At 39.4% G+C, this 10000-nt stretch overlaps 1 protein-coding gene across 2 annotated transcripts in view; it reads left to right on the top strand.

Annotated features, from left to right (window-relative positions):
• Nucleotides 1-10000, top strand: part of LOC115214911 (atrial natriuretic peptide receptor 1) — a 795859-nt gene that overhangs the window by 749951 nt on the left and 35908 nt on the right. The window lies entirely within an intron of this gene.

Raw genomic sequence — 10000 nt, 5'->3', positions numbered from 1 at the left:
TAATCACTCCAGGCTTTGATAAAAAAAAAAAAGAAAATTTGCATATTGCATCTTTTATCTTTTGTCTTTCACTTGTTTCAGTGATTAGAATGTGGCACCACCTTGAAGAATTTTTAGTTAGATGAATCAATCCCATTACTTATTTTGTTAAGCCTGGTACTTATTCTATCAGTCTCTTTTGCCAAACCACTATGTTATGGGGATATAAACACACCAACACCAGTTATCAAGCAGTAGTGGAGGACAAACACAGATGCAAAGACTCACACACAAACACACACACACACATACACACACACACCACACACACACACACACACACACACACACATACACACATTTACGATGGGCTTCTTTCAGTTTCTGTCTACCAAATCCACTCACAAGGATCTGGTTAGTTTGAAGCTATAGTAAAATACACTTGCCCCAGGTGCCAAGCAGTGGGACTGAACCTGGAACCATATGGTTGGGAAGGAAAGCTGCTCACCACACACCCACATCTGTAAATCAAACTAAAACTCAATCTTCTTTCTTTATCACCAAATTTAATCTCTCTTCTAATGCTGAGCACCATATCCTGTACATCTCTTTTGATAGCACAGAAGTCTTTCCTGATGTATCCCACTTGCAATATTTATCAACTCAACCTTTATTTGCATCTTTTTAACAAGCCATCATCACAATCCTCCTCATCATTATAATAATGTTCACTTTCCCATGCTTGCACAGATTGACATAGAACTGTAGTGGAAGACACTTGTCCAAAGTACCATGCAGTGAGAATGAACCCAGAATCATGAGTTTGGGAAGCAAACTTCTTAAGCCATGAGTTTCTTTCCCATTTCTATTTCCAAAATTTGCTTCCTACAAACAAGAACATTCTTTTAATGAATCAGGCCAGTGTCTCCTGCCACTTGAAACATTTCTGCAGATTCTGCCTTTCACTAGATTACATTGAATAATTGCAGCTTTGAAAGAATATTTGTTACTACTTCTTTGTCAGCATGTTTACTATTTCTTCAGTCAATAAACTTCATTGTTTTCAGGATCTGCTTATTTGACTCTTTCTGAGAATATCTACAATTCCTTAGGTTATGAAAATTACAGAAAGAATTTATTACACAATTGGTTAAGAAGAGAATTAGCTTATTTGATGTGCAGTTTGAAAGAGGCACTATTAATCTTTTAGCATTTAAACTGAACACATCCAGTCTAAATATGAAACCAGCCAGATCCAGCCTATCATGCCTACCCTTCAATGTCATTCTAAATATATACAACCACCTTGTCAAAACTTCAAAGTTACAAGATAATGCATAATTAATTCAAAACAATGTGAATAACTAAGCATTACTTTTGCTAGAGTGATTGAATACTAAAAGGTTAATGCCCTCTTTCTAGTCAGGCAACTGTGGGAGAAGTATGTTGTCAGAAGTAATTTCCTGTGCCTGGTATTCATTAAACAGGAGAAGGCTTTCACAGAGATCCATGATCTGAAATCTGATAGTTGGTATGGAAGCTAGGGATTGGTGAATGTTTTGTGCAGGCCATACAAACTATATATAAATCTGCAATCAGTAAAGTGAGAACTAGCAATGAGTTCAGTGTGCAAGAAGGAGTGCTCAGGGCTATCTTTAGTCCTCTCATTCTTCATTATAATCCTACAGGTCATAACAGAAGAGTTTAAGACTGGCCTCCTATGGGTTCATCATCATCATCATCATCGTTTAACGTCCGCTTTCCATGCTAGCGTGGGTTGGACGCATGTTAAATCTTTATTCTTATAGTTGAATCTTTAATTCATTTAGAGGAGAAATTTTAGACATGGAAGCAAAACCTCAAATCAAGAGGCATCAAAGTAAATCTAGTAAAGACTAAAGATTTATCAAATAGGGGAGAACTCAAAATCTTGCTATCATCAGGTTTTGCTTGAGATGCAGGTCAAGAGGAATAGAAATTCTACATGGTGAACTCAGTATAAACTATGGCTATACAAGAAGAAAAATTGTGTGATCACAAGCAATCTAACTGAGAAGACAGACTTCATACACAGCAGGTGCACATAGGCAACACGCAATGTGAACATATTGCAAATTGATTTGTTTTTCAGATAGTTCCCTAGAAGAAGTTGATAACTTCTGTTTTCTAGGTGACCTACTTAGTGAACACACAGTAAGACTGAGCTAGAAAGCATGGGAGAACAATTACCTCTGCTGACAACTGATGGGCTTCCCCTCTGACTGAAGGGTAAATTGTAACACCATTTTGGTATGAAGAGCTGTGTTATAGGGTAGGGAGATGTGGGCCTTCAATGCAGAGGATTTGCAAAGACTAGAAAAAAAGTGAAACATGTGAGCTGTACTCGATGAGTGATTTTGGTGTGCATCGGTGACAGAGTACAAATGAGTCAAAACACAAACTGGATACTCTCTCCGTTTTATTCTTTTACTTGTTTCAGTCATTTGACTGTGGCCATGCTGGAGCACTGCCTTTAGTTGAGCAAATCGACCCCAGGACTTATTCTTTGTAAGTCTAGTACATATTCTATCGGTCTCTTTTGCTGAACCGCTAAGTTACGGGGATGTAAACACACCAGCATTGGTTGTCAAGGGATGTTGGGCGGGGGGACAAACACAGACACACAAACATATACACACACATACATACATACATATATATATATATATATATATATATATACAGCGGGCTTCTTTCAGTTTCTATCTACCAAATCCACTCACAAGGCTTTGGTCGGCCCGAGGCAATAGTAGAAGACACTTGCCCAAGGTGCCACGCTGTGGGACTGAACCCAGAACCATGTGGTTGGTAAGCATGCTACTTACCACACAGCCAAACTTGTAGAAATGGGAGACTAAAGAAGACTAATCTCAATTTATTGAATTTTAGTGAAGAAAATGACAATGGATCTTGCAATATCTGTTCTGGTTTTTAGTGTTCTGAGTTCAAATTCCAGCACTGGATTCAACTCCTACTTATGACCAGTGCTAATCACCTGACCATGAAACCACAATTGAATCCAATGACAGCAGTGAGAAGACAATTTTTGGTTGCATGTTTACTTCAGTTACATTATGGTGGGGGTTGGTGATAGAAGCAACAATTGTGATTATGATGGCAGTTGTGGTGGTGATGGTGGTGATGTAAAAACATTCAGAGTTTGTATTAGTTAGTTAGTTAGTTAGGCTCAAAAGCAAATAGCAAGGCCATGTAGAGGGACATGGAGTTAAGTACAGGGTGGTGTTCATGCAAAGAGTTCAGGCCACTTGAGGTCCAGGGAGGCTTTGAACAAAGCGGTCGTCGGCATCTTTACCATCTCGTCTGGCAGCTTGTTCCACGGATCCGCAACCCGGACGGAGAAAGCTCCTCTCCTTCGATTGAGATGAAATCGTCGCAGGTAGAGCTTTTCGGAATGACCCCGCAGCCGACGCTCTGGAGCAGGAGTGAAGAACAGCTCTTTCGAGAGGTTACACTTTCCGCTTATGATGTTGTGGGCGAGAATGAGATCACTACGGCGGCGGCGTTTTTCAAGAGAATAAAGGTCGAGCGTCCTCAGCCTTTCTTCTGCCCAACAAGTCCTGTTGGTGCGAGCAGTGGTAAGTCTATTGTTTCATGTTCTTGCGCTTTACTCGAACATAGAACAAGACATAGTTGCTTACACAAACCTTCACTACATACTGCATTTTATTAATCTGTGGTGGTGTGAACTTGTCTACTGACCACAGACCTATCTATGGCCATTCACAGTTGACCACAGGCATAATATAGATATGGTGAAGAGAGCATACAGACCACTAAACTGTTAGTTCATTGAGTGGAAAATATTGGCTTTCAGTGAAGAAGAGGAGATATATATACCATTTCAGACACAGTCCTTCTTTGAAATATAACATCGCTTCTTGTGGTGTTTCTTCTACATTACATTAAAACATTTTTAGTCTTTCATTGAAATGTCACACCTCTTCTGCACCAAAGCATTCACATCTCAAAGACCTTCGTTAAAACATCTCAACTCTTGTTCTTTTGTCTTACATCAAACATTTTTAGCACAGTCTTCCATTGAAAGGTCACTTCTCCTCCTATTCAGTTTCACATCAAACGTTTCAGGCACAATCCACCAAAGAAGCATCAAATTCCTCCACCTCCTCCTCCTCATCTTCCTCCTCCTCCTCCTCCTCTTCTTCTTTCTTCTTCTTCTTCTTCTTCTTCTTCTTCTTCTTCTTCTTCTTCTTCTTCCACCTCCTCCTCTTTTTCAACAAGGGGGTGGAGAAGGAGGACAGTTTATATTGGCCAATAGTTTATATCTACAAGTTACCTCCCACGCAGATCATTGCAAGTGTCCCTGTAGTCTGTAGACTTCCTCCCTTTACCCTTAATGTCTCAGCTGTTTTGCTACTGCCCTGCCACCACCACCACCAACACCACTCTATGAAAGTATGACACCTCCATCTACATGACAGAATACTAAATTTAAAAATAGCAGAATAAGACAGAAATAGTGCAGATATATATTTATAGCATTGCTAGAATATAAAGCACAGAATAACGGCAATAGTAGCAGCAGCAGCAGTAGCAACACAGTATAGGTATTGGAAAATCAGTTTGTAGAGTATTATAATAAAGTGACCTTAATTGTTATATGGTTAGCAAAATGTCACGGTATACAGTGGTTGGCATCAGGTTTACAGAGTGTGTAGAAAGTACAAAACAGATTAGAAATGTAGATACAATGCATATTTATAGCATAAACAACCTAAATAATAATAATAATAATAACAATAATAATAATAATAATAATAATAATAATAATAATAATAATAATCACCATCATCATCATTTAGCGTCCGCTTTCCATGCTAGCATGGGTTGGACGGTTCAACTGGGGTCTGGGAAGCCAGAAGACTGCACCAGGCCCAGTCTGATCTGGCAATGTTTCTATGGCTGGATGCCCTTCCTAATGCCAACCACTCCGTGAGTGTAGTGGGTGCTTTTTACGTGCCAGACGGGGCTGGCAAACAGCCACGGTCGGATGGTGCTTTTTACGTGCCACTGGCACGGGGGCCAGGCGAGGCTGGCAACGGCTACGATCGGATGGTGCCGGTGGCACGTAATAATAATAATAATAATAATAATAATGATAATGACGACCTCAAATTTTGGTACAAGGCCAGTTATTTCAGGGGAGTGGGTAAATCGATTCCATCATCTCCACTACTCAACTGGCACTTATTTTATCGACCCCAGAAGGACAGAAGGCAAAATCAACCTCAGTGGATTTTGAACTCAGGACATGTAGATGGACGAAATGCCGCTAAGCATTTTGCCCAGCATGGTAATGATTCTGCTAAATCACTGCCGTAATAATAATAATAATAATAATTATAATAATAATAATCATCATCATCTTTTAACGTCCGCTTTCTATGCTAGCATGGGTTGGACAATAATAATAATAATCTTTTCTACTCTAGCCACAAGGCCCAAAATTTTGGAAGATGGGATCAGACGATTAGACTGACCCCAGTACGCAACTGGTACTTAATTTATTGACCCAAAAAGAATGAAAGGCAAAGCTGACCGTGGCAGAATTTGAACTCAGAACGTAAAGACAGATGAAATATCGCTAAGCATTTCGCCCAGCATGCTAATGTTTCTGCCAGCTTGCCACCTTATTAATAACGATGATATTAATAATCTTTTCTACTCTAGGCACAAGGCCCGAAATTTTTGGCAAGTTAGGGCCAGGCTATTAGATCAACCTCAGTACATAGCTGGTACTTAATTTATCGATTCCAAAAGGATGAAAGGCAAAGTTGACCTGGGCGGAATTTGAGCTCGGAACACAAAGACAGATTCTGCCAGCTCACTGCCTTATTGATGATAATGATGATGATGATGATGATGGTGGTGGTGGTGGTGGTGATGATGATGATGATGATGAGGAGGAGGAGGAGGAGGAGGAGGATTTCAAATTTTGGTGCATGGCCAACAATTTCGGTGGTTGGGGAGGGCAAGTCAACTACACTGACCCCAGTACTTGACTGGTGTTTATTTTATGACCTGAAAGGATGAAAGGCAAAGTCAACCTTGGATGAAATGCCGTTAAACATTTCACCTGGCATGCTCACAATTCTGCCAGCTTGCTGCCTGAATAATAATAGTAATAATAATAATAATAATAATAATGATAATAATAATAATAATAATAATAATAATAATAATAGTAACAATCCTTTCTACTATAAGCACGAGGCCTGAAACTTTGGGGGAGGAGACTGGTCGATTACATCTACCCCAGTGCCTAATTGGTACTTAATTTATCAATCCTGAATGGATGAAATGCAACGTCAACCTTGGCAGAATTTGAGCTCTGAATTTGAAGACAGACGAAATGCCGCTAAGCATTTTGCCCAGCATGCTAATGATTCTGCCAGCTCACCACCTTAATAATAATAATGATCTTTTCTACTATAGGCACAAGGCCAGAGTTTTTTTTCGAGGAAGAGATGGTTGATTGCATCAACCCCAGTGCTTGACTGGTACTCTTTTCATCAACCTCGAAAGAATGAAAGGCCAAGTTGACCTTGGCAGAATTTGAACTCAGAACATAAAAACGGACAAAATACCGCTAAGCATTGTGCGAAATGCATAACGGTATTTCATCTGCTGTTACGTTCTGATGTTTAAATTCCGCCGAGGTCGACTATGCCTTTCATCCTTTTGGGATTGATAAATTAAGTATCAGTTAAGCACTGAGGTCAATGTAATCAACTAGTCCCCTCTCAGTAAATTTCAGGCCTTGTGCCTTCAACAGAAATCACTATTATTATTATTATTATTATTATTATTATTATTATTATTAAGGCAGTGAGCTGGTAGAATTGTTAGCATGATGGACAAAGTGCTTAGTAGTATTTGGCCCAGTGCTATGTTCTGAGTTCAAATTCTGCCAAGGTTGACTTTGCCATTCATCTTTTTGAGTACTGGGCATGGTGTAATTGATTTTATCCCCGCCCCCAAAAACAAATTTGAGGCCTTGTGCCTATAGTAGAAAGGTTTGTCATTATTATTATTTAGTGAGAGAGCAACTCATACCATCAAAGTAACACTGGGGTACAAATATACAAAACCCAATATATCCATCATGACTACCCGTCTGATAAGGGTACACTAGGCACATGCATCACAGCCATATGTGTACAACACGGTGATCTCATATCAAGATAAACAGTGTATTACCTTTCAGATCGAGCCCTCCTAGGATTTTCTTCTGGCCGAGTAGCCCATCCCACTTAGAAGTTTCCCTGAATAAAGGGTTTTTAAGAGTGTTGAAGGAAACACCCATGTTTCCGAGGTGACTTATTCAAACCCCAAAGAATTCCTCTCAACACATCGCTGTGATGCTCATCCACTACTCTTGCTTGTGATCAAAGATGTACATATTGTCAGCCACCAAGGTTAAGGTAAAACAACTGACAAGCAAATCTATGGTATTGGGCAGAATATTTGTTGTAGCCCATCTTTTATAAAAAGACAAAATATGTATATAATAATACTTCCAATTAGTTAAGATAAGAAGCCATGAGAGCCACTGCCTGGTACTGCATTAAGACATTGTTGTCAATGTCGGCGGTGGCTTCGGCGTTGGCAGCTTCAGCGTTGGCAGCATCGCCATCAGCGTCAGCATCAGCATTGGCATCATCAGTGTTGTTGGTGGTGGTGACGGCGGCGGCGGCAGCATTGTTGGTGACGTCAGCGCCGTTGGCGTCAGCATTGTGGGTGTTGGTGGTGGCGGCAGCGACAGCAGCGGCGTCAGCGGCGTCGGCATTGGTGTCATTGGCGGTGGCGGCAGTGGCAGCAGCGTTGGCGTCATCATCATCATCATCAAGGCAGCAACTGGCAGAATCATTTGCACACTGTGCAAAATGCCTCATTTGTCTTTACATTCTTAGTTCAAATTGTACAAAGTTCAACTTTGCCTTTCATCCTTTCAAGGTCAATAAAATAAGTACCAGTTGAGCACTTAGGTTGATTTAATCAGCTTGTCCCCTCCCTGAAAAACCGCTGGCCTTGTGCCAAAATTTGAAACTAAGCATTTTGTCTGGTGTGATAACAATCCAGCCAGCTTGCCACATTAACATTTATAATAATAAATTTCAGAAGTGGGGCTAAGTTGATTAAATCAGCCTCCAGTGTACAACTGGTACTTACTTTAGCGACCCCAAAAGGATGAAAGGCAAAGTCAACCCCAGCAGCATTTGAACCCAGAATGTAAAGAAGGATGAAATACCATTAAGTATTTTGCCTGACATGCTGTGGATTATGCCAGCTTTCTGGCAACAGAATATTTACATCCTTTCTCTGCAAAACACAATAAATTAAAGTTTTATTGTGTTTGTGTCTTTGTTTTTATTTATGTTTTTTTTTCTTTTCAATTAAAGAGTTATTTAAGTAGTTTCACAAAAAATTTTACAATAGTTTGATGTGACTAATATTAAATAAAATGTATTGCTTTTCAGTAATGAAAGTGAATAGAATGAAATATTAATGAGAAAAACGAAATAAATTGATGAAATATCTGCTTAAATTAGTTATAATGAAATGGAATAAGTAAACAATCAACTTGTTAGATCATTATCATTAACATCGTCACCATCATTATCATCACCAATGTCATAATTATAAGCATCACCATCATCAACAACATCATCATCTCTACTACTATCACCATCACCGCCACCACCACCACCACCAACAACAACAACAACAACAACAGTAACAAGAGTAGTAGCAGTAGCAACACCAACACCACCACCATCACCACCATCACAAACCATTAATGTCTGCTATTACCATAAACCACCAACAGAAACAGACTCTAATTTCTTTTTTTTTCATTCCCTAACAAGGATTTTGATATATTTTTTTCCAAATGGCAATATTTTGATAGAATTCCAACAGCTTTTCATTGATTTTTTCATAAATCAGTTATAACAGAAGGAATGAATGGTGTCCATGACTTTTACTGACCCTACCACGCTGGTGATATTAGTGTAGTTAATGTTCAACTTAAACATGGATATAGATTCACCATTCTCCAAGAAATGAACAACTGATCTATGATGTACCACATTTGTAGGTTAATCCTCTCTCTTGCAGTCTCCGGTGAAACTGATGTAGTTTGTACAATATCTGTAGGTTAACATCCTCTTTTACATTGGTAACAATATCTGTAGGTTAACCTTCTATCTTACTCTAGTAATACTGATGTCATGGGTAACGTATCTGTAAGCTAACCCACTCTCTTTTACACTGGCGAGTCTGAGGTCTGTACCAAATCTGTAGAAGCCTGTACCACATCTGTAGGTTAACTTTCTCTTTCACATTAGTGACACTGATGTAGTGTATGATACATCTTTAAGTTCATCTTCTGTCTTATTCTAGTGAGACTGTTGTAGTGTGTACCATGTCTATATGTTAACCCTCTCTGTCTTTCACACTGGTGAGTCTGATGTAGACAATACCAAATCTGTAGATTAATATTCTCTCTCATGCTGGTGGGATTGTTCTTTATGTTGCCTGTCTCGTTTCTCTATTTGTTTCTTTCGTTGTCCAAAAAAAAGTTTGTTTTAAATGTTTTTGTGTGTTTATGTTCTTGTTTTTCATTTTGTTCTTTTTTTTTTGACATCCAGTACCCATATATGCATGTATACATACATACATACATACATACATACATACATATATATATATCACGTGACCGCCCAGACCATCAGATGTTGTTACATATCGCTGGTCACAATGCATTCGCATTGTTTTAGCCTTCGAATGACGCCACCCCGCTGGCTAAGCGAGCAGGCCAACAGAAGAAAGAGTGGGAGAAAGAGTACAGCAGGGATCACCACCCCCTGCTGGAGCCTCGTGGAGCTTTTAGGTGTTTTCGCTCAATAAACACTCACAACACCCGGTCTGGGAATCGAAA

The sequence above is a fragment of the Octopus sinensis genome, linkage group LG8 (genome assembly GCF_006345805.1).
Source record: "Octopus sinensis linkage group LG8, ASM634580v1, whole genome shotgun sequence".
NCBI lineage: Eukaryota > Metazoa > Mollusca > Cephalopoda > Octopoda > Octopodidae > Octopus > Octopus sinensis.
This window is presented reverse-complemented; position numbering and strand designations above follow the sequence as displayed.